This window comes from Macaca fascicularis, chromosome 9, assembly GCF_037993035.2.
Source record: "Macaca fascicularis isolate 582-1 chromosome 9, T2T-MFA8v1.1".
In the NCBI taxonomy this organism is placed as follows: Eukaryota; Metazoa; Chordata; class Mammalia; order Primates; family Cercopithecidae; genus Macaca; species Macaca fascicularis.
Window position 1 is genome coordinate 26,710,596 of NC_088383.1, and position 18,664 is coordinate 26,729,259.

An 18,664-nucleotide genomic window follows, 5' to 3' on the forward strand; every position below is an offset into this window, starting at 1 on the left:
TTTAAGTCTGGTAATGTAGCAAAGTTTCCCAATCTTTCAAACACTGGCAGCATGTTTCCAAAAACAGGTAGCACAATCTTCTTTTCACAACAAAAACTAAAGTTATAGTAGGATGTCAATGTATTTAAATAGCAGAGGCTGTAGAAGACAGCATATAAGGGGGCATTAGTCTATTACCCATAACATTGAGAGGAGGCCTGGTACAATGGTTAAACAAGTCCTGGGTTTGAATCTGTGCTCAACTCTCTGCAAATTGCATAATCTCTCTGAGCTTTAAATATTATTTCGAGATGTCTATTCATGTAAAATACCTAGGATGCTGCTTGGCACATGGTAATGAAAGACCCTAATGGAGGATAACTGGTATATAACAAAGACTGTCAGGTTTATTTCGCTTAAAATTAGGAGCAAAACTTTATGGTGAATGACAAAAACAAGCTGCTAGCTGATAAACAAAACTGTAATTGGTAAAACTGCTTTATGTAAAAAGAAAATTCAGTCACAGTGACTCATACATGTAATCCCAGCACTTTGGGAAGTTGAGGTGGAAAGATTGCTTTAGCCTAGGAGTTTGAGACCAGCCTGGACAATATATATATATGTGTATATATACACACATATATAATATATATATTATACACACACACACACGCACACATGCACACATACATATATGTATAAATACATGTACACACATTTATTTATATATATTTACATATTTGCATATGTATATTACTTTACTGTATATACATATATGTATATGTATAATGTATGTGTAAATATGTAATATATGTATATCATTTTACTTTATATGTACATATATGTAAATATATAAATAATATGTGTAAATATGTAATATAAGTATATATAAAGTAAAATGATATACTTATATAAATAAAATAAAATAAAACAATACAAATACATTTATTTTATAGCTAATTGGGCTTAAATTATAATTGCTTACAAATTCCTGCTCCAGTCCTCTCTGTAGGTGGTTCAACCCTGGGCACAGGGAGCAGACATAAGCAGCAAACTGCCAGTGGTTTGTCTCAGAAAATAAGGAAACCCAATGAGAAGGAGAAAGATGGGGGAACAGCTGGTTGGTGGAGCAGTCAGAACACACACAACATTTATTGATTAAGTTTGCTGTCTTATATGGGCAAACCCCAAAACAACTACGATAGTAACATCAAAGGAAACTGATTATAGATTACCGTAAGAGGCATAATAATAATGAAAAAGCTGAAATACCGTGAGAATTACCAAAATGTGACACAGAGACAAGATGTGAGCACATGCTGTTGAAAATATGGTGCCAAAAGACTTGCTTGACACTGGGTTGCCACAAACCTTCAATTTGTAATAAATGCAACCTCTGCAAAGTACAGAAAAGCAAGGCACAATAAACTGATGCATTCCTGTACTTATGGGTAATTGTATTTTCAGAAAATCTGTTTTTGAAAAGAAAATGTTTTAAGTGAAATATTTTGCAAGAATTACAGAGCCCATCAGTGGCCTCAGAATATCTTACTGCTGTAGTTCAAAAATAACTCCCCCTTCCTTTCAATTTGGTAAGTGTGTGACTTAAAAACTTGTCACTCGAAAAAATTAAGAATTGAGCTAAAAGTCTATTCTTCACTCAATAATGAGAATGGAGCACTTAAATATACTTTTCTTCCTAATTATCCCTTGACCCTGTATGTCAGGGATGTGCACGTATGTGTTATGCAATGTGTTTTGTGCTAGTGGCACATTAGCAGGAAGCAACCATACCTGCCACCAAGCAAGTCTCCTATTTCTGGTAGAAGTATGAGGTCTTGGAGAAGAAAATGTTGTGCCCTTCTATTCCAGAAACAAAAAACAAGGAAATGATGCAGAAGTCTCTCGGGGAGAGTATCTGCCAAGTTTCCATTTTATTTCTTGGTATGTAAAGAAATATTCAGTGTCCCCTCTATATAAAATAAGAAAACCATGGTATATAATGATGTTTTCTATTTATATTGTGATTTTCAGAATGGTTTTGTAAATGCTCTTTTATTGGGTCTTCACAAATCTCCTGCAAAAATAAAATGTTAGGATTGGACTTATTCTTTTCATTTTTCAAACAAAGAAACTGAATTTGTGTACCCATGATCAACAATAAGTGCTAAATCCAGAGTGAAACCTGAGTCTGGAAATTGCATGAGTTTTTTCCCAATTTATCTGTGGTGTACTAAAATGATTAAAGGATTTAGAATCCAAACAACTGCATTTGAACCTTGGTTCTATCAAGAGCTCCCCATAAGACTGTTAGAAGGAAAACAATGCACAAGAAAGCACTTAACTATAAATCACTGCAAATGGCAGTTATTAAGTTTTTCTATCACGCTCTTCAAAATATAACAGACAAATATTAACTACTTGAAGGCAAGAGCCATTTTATCTACTACTTTTCTGTTCATCACAGAACCTAACACAGTGCTGAAGACATATGAGTGCTATTAATAAGAGATATATAAATATATGCTGACTGAGAACAATTATGGGGTTACTAAGGTGCCAAAACATTTTAAAGAAAAATATGAATAAAACCTAAAGAAAGGGGAAAAGAAAATGAGACATTGAGAGTCATGCAAGGTGAATTGCTAATGGAAAATGTCTCTGATCAGATGCATTTTGCTTTGCTCAGTTGCTCATGCATTGCTAGCAGTGGTTTCAAGTACCTTGGAGTCAGGCAACTGCCATCACAAAAATGGTTTTGCATGCCTCTGTAGTCCCAGTTACTAGGGAGGCTGAGGTGGGAGAATCACTTGAGCTGAGTCAAGTCTGCAGTGAGGTCAAGTCTGCAGTGGTTGAGTCTGCAGTGAGCTATGATCCTGCTACTGCCCTCCAGTCTAGGCAGCAGAGCAAGACCCTGTCTTGAAAAAAAAAAAAAAAGAAAAGAAAAATAGTTTTGAAAAAAATAGACTATAGTATCCTGGAACAAAGTGTCAAGTGCAGTAGTTTCTTATATTTACTTCCAGAAAGACTCAGATGTCAGATATTAAATGTACAAAGTGTTTAAGAACCTGGAAGACAGTTCTTAATCACAGAAGTGTAAGAAATAATATGTCACCTCAGACATGACAGAGCAGGATCTTCGCCATCTTGGACAAGCACCACCATTTTAAAGTTCCCCTTGATCAAAAAACCACCTAAATCCAAAGGGCATCAACCTAATGGTTAAGGTCAACATGACCATAAACCAAAAATGACATCTCCAACCAGAAACATTCCAACCGTAAGATAAACCCCTCCCAGACCAGAGACATACCAGCCCCGAGATAACCTCCCTTCTGGCCAGAGAGATGTCAGCCCCAAGATAACCTCCCCTCCTACCAGACATTCCAACCCTACAATAAATTTCTCCTCCACACAGAAACATTCCAAGCCTGTGATGAGCTCTCTCACCCTAAAACCCTTAACTACTCTTAGTCTGTGAGAGACAGTGTACCTAACTGAAACTGGCCAGAAGCCCCTCTCAGGTTTATTCTCCAAAATAAACTCGTCTTTGACTGTTGAGCTGTTTTCTGTGTTTCTCTCTTTTTCTTTAACTTTTATAAGACAAGTATATATTGCATATTAATGTCAATATATGTGAGCCATTCATGGTGGCTGGTCATGATCTGCAGTACCTTCTCCGTGGATGTATTGGTATTGCAAGCAGGCAGTTCACAGTCTCTAGTGGGAACTATAATAGTTTTCAGTGAATGGATTTAGTTGAACTTCATATTTGCTATGTTTTTCTGTGTACTTCACTCCAGAGGGGAGATCAGAAATTTCCTCGCTGTTGTTTTTTCCTGTTCCTAAGGAAACCTGAGGACCACAGATCAATCTTGAGAGCCAGATGGCAGTGATTTGAAGAAGGGATAGTGCTTGGCCACACACATACCCTGGGAGTCAGCATCCCTCCTACTTTTAGATTTGTTCTGCCTCTGCGTAGCCTGTGGTTTGGGTTAAGGACAGCAGTTTCTGCAATGAATTCTGACTCCCTAGGATAAAACACCATCTGGAAATTAATCAGCTAGGATATGAAAGAGGATCTGGCTGCTTTTAGGAAAGAGCACACACCTCAGAGTTTCTAGCGTTGGCCAATCACACACACACACGAAAGAACCAAATTAGAAAGGATGGAGGGAAATCTGGGTTTGCATTGGTTGATTTTTGGGCCCCCCATCTCCACAGACTGGACTCCACAGCCTGCCATTCCCCAGTACACTCATCTCCAACCTCCACTTGTTCCCTTCCTTGGCATCTGCACTTTTCACTTTGCTAATTTCTAACCATGTGTAATACCCTCATTATGGCATTCCTATTCCCATTCTTGAACTGCCAATTACAGTAGGAGAAAAAATTTGAGCCCCAGTGATCGAGCTTACTCCAGTTACCGCCCATCACACTTTCTTCATGGGCACCCACATTGTTTTTACTCTTCCCTTGTTACAAACTCCTCTTTGCCAGGAGACCCTGGTCCTGGCCACATCTGTGCACATATACACACACTCTCAATGTGTACCTACTTACCATACTGAATGGCACTATGCTGCACTGGCCTGCCTTCACTTTATGTTCATCTCCCCAATTCAAAGTTTTCCCATATATTTACTCTCTAGATCTTATGTATGTTTCACTGAAGATGAACACTACCTTTCCAGCGCCCATGTGTTCATGAGTTTGCCCCATTTGCCTTCCCCTGGATTCGCTCCATTGCTTCTTCCTCTTCTGCCTTTCTCTTTATCCAGTCACTCATTCATTCACCAATCAGAACTTCTATCCTGTATTAAAGCACCAAGGACACAAAAATGAATAAATGATGGGCTCTACCTTTGAGGAGACACACAAACAAAAGTAAAATTCTAATTTAATGGGATTAGAGCTGTTTGAAAGGTACCAGAGAAGAAAGTAAGAAAGTTCACGTGCCTCATGTGTTGTTCTAAAAAACATGAAAAAGTAGTAGCACAGGGTATAATATGTGTGCTTAATGTACACTATGTTTTTCAAGGATAGATCAGTGCTTGATCTGTAGTTGCTTCTCTTCTAGACTCCTTTCTCTTGCTGATATCTACAAACCCCATAAAAAAGCCTTTGCCATGTTGCTACCTCTCACTTTGTTGCTACCTCTCACCTTTTTTTTTCTTTCTTTTCTGAGACAGAGTCTCCCTCTGTTGCCCGGGCTGGAGTGCAGTGGCGCAATCTTGGCTCACCTCCGCATCCTGGGTTCAAACCATTCTTCCTGCCTCAGTCTCCCAAGAGCTGGGATTACAGGTGCATGCCACCACACCCAGCTAATTTTTGTATTTTTTAGTAGAGACGGGGTTTCCCCATGTTGGGCAGGCTGGTATTGAACTCCTTGCCTCAGGTAATCCACCCACCTAGGCCTTCCAAAGTGCTGGGATTACAAGCGTGAGCCACCACACCTGGCCTCACTTCTTTCCTTTATCTTCAGACTGTTTGAAAGTCTTCCTTGGCTAATCTTTCTCCTTGATCACTCATTTATTATAAAAATATGTGTGACCTTGAGTGAAATAGGAATCATCTCAGTATATGTATATAGATACACCTATATATACCTCTCTCTCTATATATATATATACATATATATATACACACACACAAAATGAAATTCATTTTATAAATAAAATCTTCTGGATTGCCTATATTTCTGTGTATGTATGTATGTATAATTTTAGAACTATTTAGTGAGAACAGCGAGGAAACATTCCTGTTCTTGTATTCTGAGGCTTTTCGGGACCTGCATTTCAGAAGCAGTTTAATCAAATTTGGTCCTTTTAGGATCTGTGTGATCAAGGAAGGATCATTTTTAGAGTTGTCAGACTCTCCAGAGTCACCATTTACCAAAGCCAATCCCTTGGTGGGGGTGATAAGAGTTTGCATCTGAATTTCCAGGACTGTCTTGGAATTGGATTTCCCTCTATGAGCCAGAGTCAGGTAACATTTGCTTAGGCACTTCTCCAGGTGAGTATAATGAACCATGGAAATAATCTTCCATATCACACTCATCAAAAGCAATACTATCTCTTTTTAATTTGAAGACATTTATTTATTTACTTATTCATTCATTCATTCATTTATTTATTTATTTTGAGACAGAGTCTCTCTGTTGCCCAGGCTGCAGTGCAGTGGTGTGATCTTGGCTCACTGCAACCTTTGCTTCCTAGGTTCAAGTGATTCTCCTGCCTCAGCCTCCTGAGTAGCTGGGATACACTCACGTACCACCATGCCTGGCTAATTTTTTTTTTGTATTTTTAGTAGAGATGGAGTTTCACCATGTTGGCCAGGTTGGTCTCAAACTCCTGACCTCAGATGATCCGCATGCCTTGGCCGCCCAAAGTGCTAGGATTACAGGCGTGAGCTACTGGACCTGACCTAATTCAAAGACTTTTAAATTAGGCTCCATTCTTGATATTGTGTAATACCTAATTCACAATATTTTTTATAACAAACTATAATGGCTAATGTGCTTTCCCTACCCTACAGATAAAGTATGATCTTGCTAGTTTATTTGGTTTTAAACATTTATTTAGAAGTCATGTTGAATGTATGAATCACAGTCACCACTTGACCTTCTACCACATCAACTACGAAATGTTTTGAAATGGGTAAGGTACATGAAGAAAATTTTATTAGAGATGTCTGGTTGTATTAGATCATTCTAAAGCTTATTTCCATACTTTCTTATATTTTTGTATTTATTCATGTTTCTAATTTAGTCTCATTTCTGAATTCTTTAACATATGACTATTCCATTCTTCCAAATTATTTTATTAACAGAATTGTTGGATTACTAAATGGTTGTCAATATTTAAGTTCTGTTACTATTAATTGATCAGATAATAAACAAATGATTGGGGTGATAATTTCTGGTCATTTCATTTCTTCCTGGCTAGCAAATCTCAAAATACCGGCTTTGAAGGTATTTTTTAAAATCACACTATTAGAATGCCAAATATTACTAAAGTCTTCACTTTTTTCTTTGTCGTTTTCTCATTCAGTCTTTACAGAGACTGACAAAAATTACCAATGTGATTGTATTGCAAGTCATCAGGGCGAGGTGTTTGGAAAAGTTTTCAATTAGCAATAATCATGCCTCCCATTCCCCCAGGGTCCGCTGTCTGCTGTCAATACAATAATTTTATGTTTTATTTTTAGAGACAGGGTCTCACTCTTTCACCCAGGCTACAGCACAGTGGCACTACCATAGCTATCACAGCTCACTGTAACCTCAAACTCCAACTACCCACAATCCAATAACTTTTACCAGTGATAATAGCTTCTTCTTTTAACACCCTTCCCAACTGCCTTCATCCCCTAGGTGTGGAACAATCCAGAATTTAGAGCCAGGGGATCTAGGTTTGAATTTTCTAGTTCATGAATAAGACAGACATCAGTTTCCTTATGTCTAACATGGGGATAATAATATTGACCTCAAAGAGACGTTGTAAGGATTAAACATACATGAAAAGAATAATACAAATGCTATGAATAATTAATAATTAATCTGCATTCTCTGGAGGGCCTTTAATGACTCACACATTGCAGAGAATTTCGGATTCAGTGATAAGTAAATGGGAAGATATTTTTGGATATCTACAAAGTTTCCTACCTTTTCATGCAGAAGCAACCCTGTGCATTGAAAGACAACTGGCCGGGTGTGGTGGCTCATGCCTGTAAATCCCAGCACTTTGGGAGGCCGAGATGGCGGATCACGAGGTCAGGAGATCAAGGCCATCCTGAATAACACAGTGAAACCCCTTCTCTACTAAAAACACAAAAAATTAGCCAGGCATGGTGGCACATACCCATAGTCCCCGCTACTCAGGAGGCTGAGGTAGGAGAGTCGCTTGAACCTGGGAGGCAGAGATTGCAGTGAGCCAAGATCACGCCACTACACTCCAGCCTGGGCAACAGAGTGAGACTCTGTTAAAAAAAAAAAAAAAAAAAGACAACCAACGCCACAACCTTAGGATGGCTATTATAAAAACAAGCAAACAAAATGTAAATCAAAAAATAACACGTGTTGGTGAGAATGTAGAGCAATTGGAACACTTGTGCACTATTGGTGGGAATGTAAAGTGATGCAGCCACTATGGAAAATATTATGGTGGTTCCTCAGAATATTAAAATAGAATTACCATTTGCTCCAGCAATTCCACTCCTGGGAATATATCAAAAACGACTGAAAACAGGGACTCGAAGAGATATTGGTACACCCAGGCTCACAGCAGCATTGATCACAATAGCCAAACGGTGAAAGAAGGAAACCCGTGTGTCCACTGACAAATGAATACACACACAAAATGTGAGTTTGTATTTGAATGCACACCTAAAGTGGAATATTATTCAGCCTTAAAAAGGAAGGAAACTCTGACAAATGCAACAACACTGATGAACCTTGAGGACATTATGTTAAATGAAATAAGCCAGTCCAAAAAAATATATATATATACAGTGTGATTCCACTAATATAAGGTTAGAGCAGTCAAATTCATAGAGACAGAAAGTAGAATGGTGGTTGCCAGGGGCTTGAGGGTAGAATGGAATGGGAGTTAGTGTTTAATGAGTACAGAGTTTCAGTTTTGCAAAAGAGTTCTGTGGATGGATGGCAGTGATGGTAGCACAATATGAACGCACTTAATAACACTAAACTGTAAACTTACAAATAGTTGAGATGGTAAATTTTATGTTATACATATTTCACCACATCTTTAAAAGACAATCAACCAATCTGGCACATCAATTTACTCCATTTCTTATCTGTCTGTAAACAAAGTATCTAAACACCAAAGTCATGTGAATAGAATGTATTATTTTAGGCAACTTTTATAATAAGGCAAGTCTTCAATACATCCCATGCTCTATAAAGTATAACTGCATAAAAATTGCTTCTCACTGCTTGGGTCCACCTCTTATAAACAGTGCTACCTTGAGTTAGTTACTTAATCCCTCTTAGCCTTACTCTAGTCATCTGTAAAATGGAAATGCGAATTTTTTTCTAGTAGGCTTTTTTGTTTTTGTTTAAGACCAGGTCTTGCTGTGTTGTCCAGGTTGGAGTGCAGTGGCACAATCCTTAGCTCACTGCAGCCTCAAATTCCTGGGCTCAATTGATCCTCCTGCCTCAGCCTCCTGACGAGCTGGGACTACAGGTGTGTGCCACCACACCCTACTACATTTTGTTTGTTTGTTTTTGTAAAGATAGGATCTATGTTCTCTATGTTGCCGAGGCTGGTCTCAAACTCCTGACCTCAAATGATTTTCTTACCTCAGCCTCCCAAAGTGCTGGCATTACAGGTATGAACCACTGCACCTAGCCTCCAGTAGGGTTCTTGTGAGGATTAAGTTAAATGATGTATGCAAAGGGCCTAGTAGACATATGGTACAGGGTTAGTGTTCAATATGCTTGTTTCTTTTTTCAGATAAACTCATCGAAATGACAATTAATTGTATCTTGACTGTCACAATAAAAACATCTCAGAAGGGCAAATGCATATGGAAGGGACGAGGGTAGTTCCACTCTTTTTCTTGAAGATGATGAGGACATGGCAACCTTGCAGCATACAGATGTACATTTCAGCCTCAGCTTCTCTTTGGCACCACAGGAGGCAATCATCTTCAATATTTATCCTCCCACCTGTCACCCATCCAATCTGGACTCTGCCTAGTACCAACAATGGCAAAAGCCCGTATAACAAGAAGCTAAAATTATTTGCTATGATTTGCTTTGCTGAAAGATGTCCCTGCATTTGTTTATAAGCATCATAGACCAAATGCTCAAAGGTGTAAATTTCTGTTGGGTTTGGCTGAAAAAGAAATGAGATGGTGACTCTGAAAACATGTTCTAACTTCTTTACAAAGGTGTATTTTTTTTTACATTTACTTAACTGGTTTTCCTGCTTTTCAAAGCTATCTTGTACAGAATCTAGTGCCCCCATTACACTAATTGGCAATGTAAATATTTTAACAAACTCTGTGGGATTACTTTACCTCAGCTTTAGGTGAATGTATAATTTAATGCCACCAAGATAACTTGCATCATCCCATCACTGGATGCTTCAGCATCAAATGAATTCATTATATGGCAAAGACTTTCGCAAAATTTTGAAATCAGAAGTTAGTTTGCAATGGGGAAGACAAAGCTATGCCTTCGTTTCAGCCCCATGAACCCTCAAAAAGAAGGCAAATTGGAAGTTTTATTGCTATTTGCTTAAATCAAAGGGAACAAAATTCTTCCACGAATGCACATGTTCAGAACTCTTGGCCTATTAATTAACTATTGCAATCATAGGGAAGGCTAATTGTATTGCTAATCACAAGTTCACCCTGAACCATGCTGCTCTAAAAATTCTATTTCATCATCATTAAATGACCTTTATGTAATTCCTTGATATCCTTCTTTGGTGTTGAAGGAAGTTTGCTTTGGAGTGAGATATGCAATAATTATTTTCTCCGTTGATTTCTCCCTCCTTTTTTCCTCTTCCTCCTCCTCCTGCCCCCAATGTGCAGTATTATGGAAGTTTTTGTCAAAGAAGGACTTTTTAGCAGTAATGAATTGACAAGGGAAAATGCAATTATTTTGTCAAATAGATTTTTTTCAGTAATTATATGATCCACCTTTAGTTGCTCCTATGATTCCTCATTGGAAGCGATGGATCAGGTTTGAAATCTGGGGCTGTTCTTCAGGGGTACCAGCCTGCCTTTCAGTGTTGATGAGATCAGTCATAGGAAATGTGATAGAGCTGGCTCAACCCAAGTTCCTCAGTGACAACGCTCTGTCCTGGTCTGGTAGAACTTGAGTCTGTGGCACTCCCCAGTGACAGAACCAGACCCCTTGGTGTGTTCCTGTTGAAAAGGAGCCAGGCAGTTGCTGTGTGTAGCTATTTTGCTACATTTAATCATCTACGTCAGGAAGACAAGGATTCATTTATATAATTCAGAATCTTCATTCAAGGAAAGAATATGGTTAGCAAAAAACAGTAGGTTCTCAGAAGCCATACTTGCAATTTTATTTGTATTCCCCCAGAAAACTTAATACCAGGTAATTAAAGTTAAAAATATATATTTTTAAGTGATATTGCTGGGGGAAATTTCTCCATCAGTCTTAATTTTGGCTGTCTCTGTCGGAAGAAGCACATAGTTTTAGTACGAGGATTTTCATGAAAGGGAATAATAGCTCAGAGTAGTAACTACTATTTATAGAGTCAATGAAGTGCCAAGCCCTTAAATGTAATATTGTTTACCGTCCTTAACCTTTCTGAACTTTGTTCTTCACATCTCGTTGAAGGGATTAATAATATCTACCTTGTTGAACAAATGAGAAACATCAAGGTTCCAAGAAATTAAAAGAATTATGCAAAATTCATGCACCTAGTGATTTTATGCTGGTGCAAAAGTAATTGTGGTTTTTGCCATTACTTTTAATACATTTAATAGAATGAATTGTAGTGATGACAAAGGCCACTCTCTTTCCATAGGCTATTAATTTTCTTGATTGAAATAGTTGGTATATTGGAAACACAAGGGAAAGAGTTTTGTAATAACAGCCCTGAAATTCTTCTGTGAGAAAATGATGGTAATTATAATAATGATGACACAACAGTAATAATTATAGCTAATATATAATAATTATGTATTATATGCCATGTAATGTCCTGAGCCCTTATAATGTTAATTTTATTTACTCCTCAAAATAATTCTGTGATGTAGACAGTATTAGTACTCGCCATTTTCTAGAGAACTAAATCAAGGTGCAGAAACACTAAATGTTGTACTCATTGTAACATAGCTAGTAAGTAGTACAACTGAGAGGTAAAATGAGAATAAATTTAATTAAATGTGTGTAGTAAATTTTTTTAAAACGCTATCTTAAAATAAGAGTTGAGTTTTGTGATGGTTAGTTTCATGTGCCAATTTGACTGGGCTAAACGGATACCCAGGTAGCTGGTAAAACATTATTCCTGGGTGTGTTTGTGAGAATGTCTCTGGAAGAAATGAACATTGGAATCAGTAGACTGAATAAAGAGACTGCCCTCACCAATGTGGGTGGGCACTATCCAGTCTATTGAAGGTCTGCAAAGAACAAAGAGACAGAGGAAAGGTGAATTATCTCTCTTGTGTTGATCTGGGACACGCATGTTCTCTTGCCCCGGGACATCGGACATCACAGCTCCTGGTTCTTGGGTCTCAGAAGTCAGGACTTATACCACGGGCTCTCCTGGTTCTCAGGTCTTTGGGCTTAGACTGAAACTATACCACCAGTTCTCCACAGCAGATGGGGAGACTTCTCAGCCTCCAAAATTGCATGATCTAATTCCTTATAACAAATCCCTTTTTATATATCTACATATATTCTATTGGTTCGGTTTCTCTGGGGAATCCTGACTAATACACATTTCATAGATGAAAAAGAAACAAAACTAAATAAACTCTATTGAAGTGTAACGACACAAAAGGAACTGCGTAACTACACTCGTTGGCTTTTGTAGTGTAGAGAGTAGTTCTGAAGTACTCTCACACATTTGCAGCACTTTTATAACCAAAGTAGTTTCATTCGATTTACCCACTTTTTCAAACTGATTCCCTGCCATACTTACCTCCTAGGGGTTTTCCACACTGGTAACATCCTGAATGTTTGTTTGCCTGGTTTTGCCTGAATATGTTCAGGATCTCCTAGAGGTTATCTGTAATATCACACTGTCAATAGGAGACAATAACCCAGTGCATTTTGGCCTGAAAATTCCTCACACCCTAGCGTCTGATCATTCAAAGTTAATGGATGGTTCTGTACATACAAAAGTCATGTATAAGGTTTATAAAATAGCTGTTAACTAATGGAAAACAAGAATTTTGCTCTGTATTTTCAGGTCACTTCCCTCCAAAATAGTTTTTACCTCCATCCTTTTACCAACTCTACCATACTGTGACTATATCTACCTAGGAACACCCAAATCACTACTTAATTAAATTCGCAATTCAATCACTGAATGGTGACATTCTGCATGATGCTGATAAATTAAGAATATCCTCAAGGTTACTCTTGTATCAGAGCAGAAACCAGGGGTTGAGTGATGTTCTCTCTTCCTTCTCAAGCAACTACAGGAAAAAGGGCTCTGCTACAGAGCGAATTCCCAAATGACTTCTGGAACCCTTCAGACTGGGAGGGAGTCATTCTAGTCAGCCACCAGAGGAAATAAAACTGGCTTCTCTTCTCCACCAACATCTTGTCTATGTGTATATGAATGAAAATTGGTTAAAATGAACATCAAAGAGAGACTTTGATTTGTGGAACTCAAGAAATAAACACTAGGAATCACAGTTTAGGAACAGAGGTAGTCTTCAGAGCAAATGTCATCAACAGGCTGAGGGTGTCACAAAGGGATGAGGTGGAGAGGGAGCCATCAAGGGGAACAATGTTAATTGTGTTATACAAGCTCAGAATCCCCATGAGGGAGCTTCCAGCTCTTAATTCCTTCCTTCTACTCCTCTTCTACTTATTACAAGCGCTTGCAACACTTTAAATTCCTAAATTCTTGAGACAGCTCTGCTCAGAAGGTAAACTTTCACACCAGCCATACTTCCACTGGCTGGAGCAAAGAGGGAGTAAGGAGGGAATCCCTGGAGATCAGGGTGCTTCAGAGGAGACATTCCTCCTCCATGACACTCTGCCCCTCCCTCCGTGGTTTCAAAGGAGCCTCTGTGCTCCACAGGCTCTGTTCCCCAGCCCCACCCCACACTCTCATTCCTCTAGGGCCTAACTGTCACCTTCCCGGTGGACCCTGCCCTCCCATCCTGCTGAAAATTGCAGTCTCCACCCTTTCACCCACTATTTATCCCCTTTCCCCGTTCTATTTATTTTCACATTTATCAACATCTAAAATACACTATATTTGCCGGGTGCGATGGCTCATGCCTGTAATCCCAGCACTTTGAAAGGCCAAGGCAGGAGGATCACTTGAGGTCAGGAGTTAGAGACCAGCCTGGCCAACATGGTGAAACCCCGTCTCTACTAAAAATACAAAAAAAAAAAAAAATTAGCTGAGAGTGGTGGCGTGCACCTGTAGTCCCAGCTACTCGGGAGGCTGAGGCAGGAGAATCGCTTAAACCCAGGAGGTGGAGGTTGTAGTGAGCCGAGACTGTGCCACTGCACTCCAACCTGGGTGATAGAGCAAGACTCTGTCACAAAAAATAAATAAATTAATTAAATTAAAATAAAATGCAGTATATTTTACTTATTTGCTGATTTATTTTGTCTGCATGACTAGAACACAATTTGCCTAAAGGCAGAGATTTTTGACAATTTCTTGGGTTGTCATATTCCCTACACTTAGAATACCTGGCATACAAGAAGCTCTTGAGCCATATTTTTGAATGAACGAAATAAGAAATAACTTATTTTCTTAATTTTTTTTCTAGGTGCTGATCCTTTCCAAGCAGGATTCTACACCATTGGTATAAGGATGTCTTTGTTCCCTGCAGAAACTGAGTTGTGGTCCATGAGTATAAGCTTAACAATAGAGACTGTAGTGAATTGTATCTCTTTGTAGGACCATCACAGGTACCTTCCCAACTGAGTTTCCAGTAGCCCAAGCCCAACTACCCTGATATTGATCAGAATATGAGTGGAATGTCTGGGCAAGAGCATGTGCACAAAGAAAAACCAGGGCTCTCTTTGAGATCTTAGCTGTGCCACTACCTTGACATATGACATCAGGCAGGTGAATTAACCCCAAACGTCCTACTCCATAAAACAGGGAGTTGGAGTAAATGATGTTCAAATAACCTTTCATTCCCATGATTCCCCTAGCCTCCAATCCAATATACTCCACAAAGGAAAATGCAGGAGTATAAACATAGACTACTAGTACTGCTGTGATACAGAGGGCTTAAAAACAAATGAAAATAAGAAAAACTTACAGTAATATCAAATTTTTAAAAAACCATGCTAGCTGTAAATATTTTGAAGAAAATATGTCAAATACCTTCCTTTACTTCTTTTTATCTTTATTTTTAAAGTTTTTTTATTGTAGAGATGAGGTCTTGCTATGTTGCCCAGGCTGGTCTCAAACTCCTGGCCTCAAGGGACCTTCCTGCTCTGGCCTTCCAAAGGTGGCCCTACAGCCTGCTGGCCTGAGCCACGGCACACTTCCACTTTACTTTTTAAAGAGGTTTTTTTTTTTTTTTTTTTTAATTCAGATAGGAGTCTCACTCTGTCACCAAGACTGGAGTGCAGTTGCGTGATCTTGGCTCACTGCAACCTTCATCTCCCAGGCTCAAGCCATCCTCCCACCTCAGCCTCCTGAGTAGCTGGGACTACAGGCATGCACCACCGTGCCTGGATAAATTTTTGTATTTTTTGCTAGAGATGGGGTTTTGCCATGTTGCCCAGGCTGGTCTCGAACTTCTGAGCTCAAGTAATTTGCCTGTCTCAGCCTCCCAAATTGCTGGGATTATCGGCTTGAGACACGACTCCTGGCCTTAAAGAGGTTTTACACCCTACTTTGTTTTCTCAATACTTGTCCCTTCTCTCTATCCCCAAAATGTGTGGATTATAAACTCGTCTTATTTATGGTCTTCATTAAGTTTTCTTGGAAAACACACCTTTCAGAATGAAACTACTTTGAATCTGCAGCTTTATTTCCAGTGAAGAATCCAAACCAAATATTTACATTCTAATAACAATTATTTGAAATGTTATTGTGTCAGTCATGAGATTCAATGGAAATATCTGATAATAAACGAATTTAGGTCCAGGTAAGAAATAAATAACAACAACAACAAAAAATTAACTATACAGCAAATGAGACCTATTCTTCCATTCTATTCATTTTAGCACTGCCTGAAATGTACAGATCAGTAGGAAAATAGTCTATGAAGTAGGTGCTGTATGAAACAGTTGGCATGCACTTTACAAAAGTGCACATTTCAGTTAAATTATATGTGAAATTATACACTTCCTCCCTCCCACACAGTAACATAATGGCAAAACAATGACGAAAGTTCAAAATTAATAGAGAAACATCAAGCAGAGGCCACCGATAAGATCTTAAAATGTGGAATATTTTACTAACAACTATGTGAGTCAAATCTTGAACTCCTGCCTGAATAGATATAAGATGATCATTTTGATGTACTCGAATGAGTAGTATGGATATGTGGATATTTTGAGGTCCTCATAGCTGCAAAACTGACAATGAAGGCACAACCAGCCAAAAGTGCCCAAAATAATAATCAAGAAAACATCAGAACCATGTGTTCTAAAAAGTTAATAATGTAGACGGTCAGATGATTTAGATAAGTTTAGTAGTGAAAGAATGTGTAGGTTTTAACTGAATATCACTTATACTGGTAATCTCCCATCTTAGAGTATCAGCACATACAGAAAGCAATTTTCCAAACATTTTATAGTTATATATGTCAAAGACGGGATTCAAATTCAATGCCTAGAACAGTTGCAGCACCTAGAAGCACCCAGTAAATATTAATTGAGTAATGAATAAGAAATGGAGGGATGGATTCCTTAAAAGTGGTCTACTACATCCATCATGCTAACTCTGGCAAATGCATTTTCCTATGAAAAGAACAGTCAAGTATATCACAACTAAGATGATAGTGGTTCAGTAAGCATAAAAGGGAGTGGGAATTCAGTGTGGATACAGAGAAGAAAGAAAGGTCCTAAGAAAGTCCCTAGGACACAGGAAGGCTGAAGCCCATTCTTGGCCCATCACTGGGAAGCGAGTTCCAGCGTGTTTAGAACATTTGAAGCATCATGTTTTCATCCTTGATAGCTCTGTGAGAATCAAACTCTAATTTGAGCATTTACAGAGGTGGTAACTTTTGGAATTTATTGTGATAAAGAGGTGATTACTAAGATAGTGGCCTTTGAGAAATCATTGATTCCTCACTTCAGCTTCCTTATTAGTAAATAGAGACACCCACCTTACAGGTATTTCCATTAAAGAGGGACATTGTGCATACACAATTAAATAATGCACTAAAAGAAAGTTTGCACTTTTAAAAGAGAGAACTTTTAGACCTACAGGCGATTTACTTTGTTTTCTTGCCTGAGAGGGTCACCACCCAGGCGTAATTATAAATGCATGGAGTCTTCCTACAAGGGGTGTGAGTAATACATGCAATGATTTGACTTATTATAAAGTGGAGAGGGCAAAGCAGTAGAAAAATCAGGAAACATCTGGAATACTCTAGGATGGTGAAGGGCTAAATTAAGGCAATATCAGCAGAATAGACAGATAAGGCTAAATTTGAGAACTAATTTGATTGGGCTGCAATTCATGCACAAATATCACAAGGTAGGGTTTCTGAAGCTCAGAAAGCAGGAATGAGCAATCTTTCTTCCAGATTACTGGGTCACTTGTGCTGGGCTCACTGATGAGATGCCATTAGCCTACAAGGTGGAGGTTTGCTCCTGGCAAGTGCATTCACTTCTCTCTCTCTCTCTCTCTCTCTGTCTCTCTCTCTCTTTTTTTTTTTTTTTTTTTTGAAATGGAGTCTCGCTTTGTCATCCAGTGCAGAAGCGCGATCTCCGCTCACTGAGATTGCTCCACCTCCCCAGCCTCCTGAGTAGCTGGGATTACAGGCATGAGCCACCTTGCTCGGCCCAGTTCCGCTTTCTCTGAGCCTTTTTGCCAAGAACTAGATGGCTGGGTTAAAACTGGAATGAGGCTGGACTGTGGCATGCACCTGTAGTCCCAGCTACTCAGGAGATTGAGATGGGAGGATCTCTTGCACCCAGGAGTTTGAGATCAGCCTGAGCAGCATAAGGGAAAAAAAGTTGATATTGCCAGGTGTAAGATGAACAGGACACCATGCTTCTTCTGAGGGCAGGCTATGCTGTGAAATGTCAACAACAGTCCCCTTTTTTGAGTGACTACTTCTTTCTAACTCATTGGAAAATCTTGCTTCCTATGCTCATAGACTACCAGAAAATTTGATTTTTGAAATTATGTCACTAAGAATGAAATCTCCCAAAATTGCTTGTAGGATCTAACTCACTTTGACAACAGAGACATGGCCCCGATTTACAACTCAAGTACAGAGCTTCAGATAAGGAGTTTCCTAAGACAGCATTCCACATTTATCCAAGGAAACAGAACCCTTGGTCACAGCCCAAACCTCATGTTGATCCCTTACTCCCAGCTCTGCTTTGCTTTGAGCCTATCAAAACTCCACTTCATGGTTCCTCTAGTGTGTAGTTATCTCCACTGTAACATTGGGTCAGTGAACTTGACTTTGTGGGACTGTAGGTTTTGTCCTTGATGGTCTTAGGTTGGTTGGATTGGACACACTATTCTATTCCGTGTTAATGTCATTCTTTTCATTATTATAGCATAATCACATGTTTCTTTTTCCATTGTCTTATGTATCAAAAGGTTCTTGGGGCGGGAGGCAGTGGCTCACGCCAGTAATCCCAGCACTTTGGGAGGCCAAGGTGGGTGGATCCCAAGATCAGGAGATCGAGACCATCTTGCCCAACATGGTAAAACCCTGTCTCTACTAAAAATACAAAAATTAGCAGGGCATGGTGTTGGGCGCCTGTAGTCCCAGCTACTCGGGAGGCTGAGGCAGGAGAATTAATTGAACCTGGGCCAATGCTACTGCACTCCAGACTGGC

At 39.0% G+C, this 18,664-nt stretch overlaps 1 long non-coding RNA gene across 2 annotated transcripts in view; it reads right to left on the reverse strand.

The window, feature by feature from the left end:
• LOC135965035 (uncharacterized) overlaps positions 1 to 18,664 on the reverse strand; it is a 50,314-nt gene that overhangs the window by 29,452 nt on the left and 2,198 nt on the right. Inside the window, exon 2 of one of the 2 annotated variants that reach the window (XR_010577876.2) lies at positions 4,666 to 4,793. The exons of the other annotated variant lie outside the window; for it this stretch is intronic. This is a non-coding gene — a long non-coding RNA (uncharacterized lncRNA). The remainder of the gene's footprint in view (positions 1 to 4,665; positions 4,794 to 18,664) is intronic. 2 annotated transcript variants of the gene reach the window in all.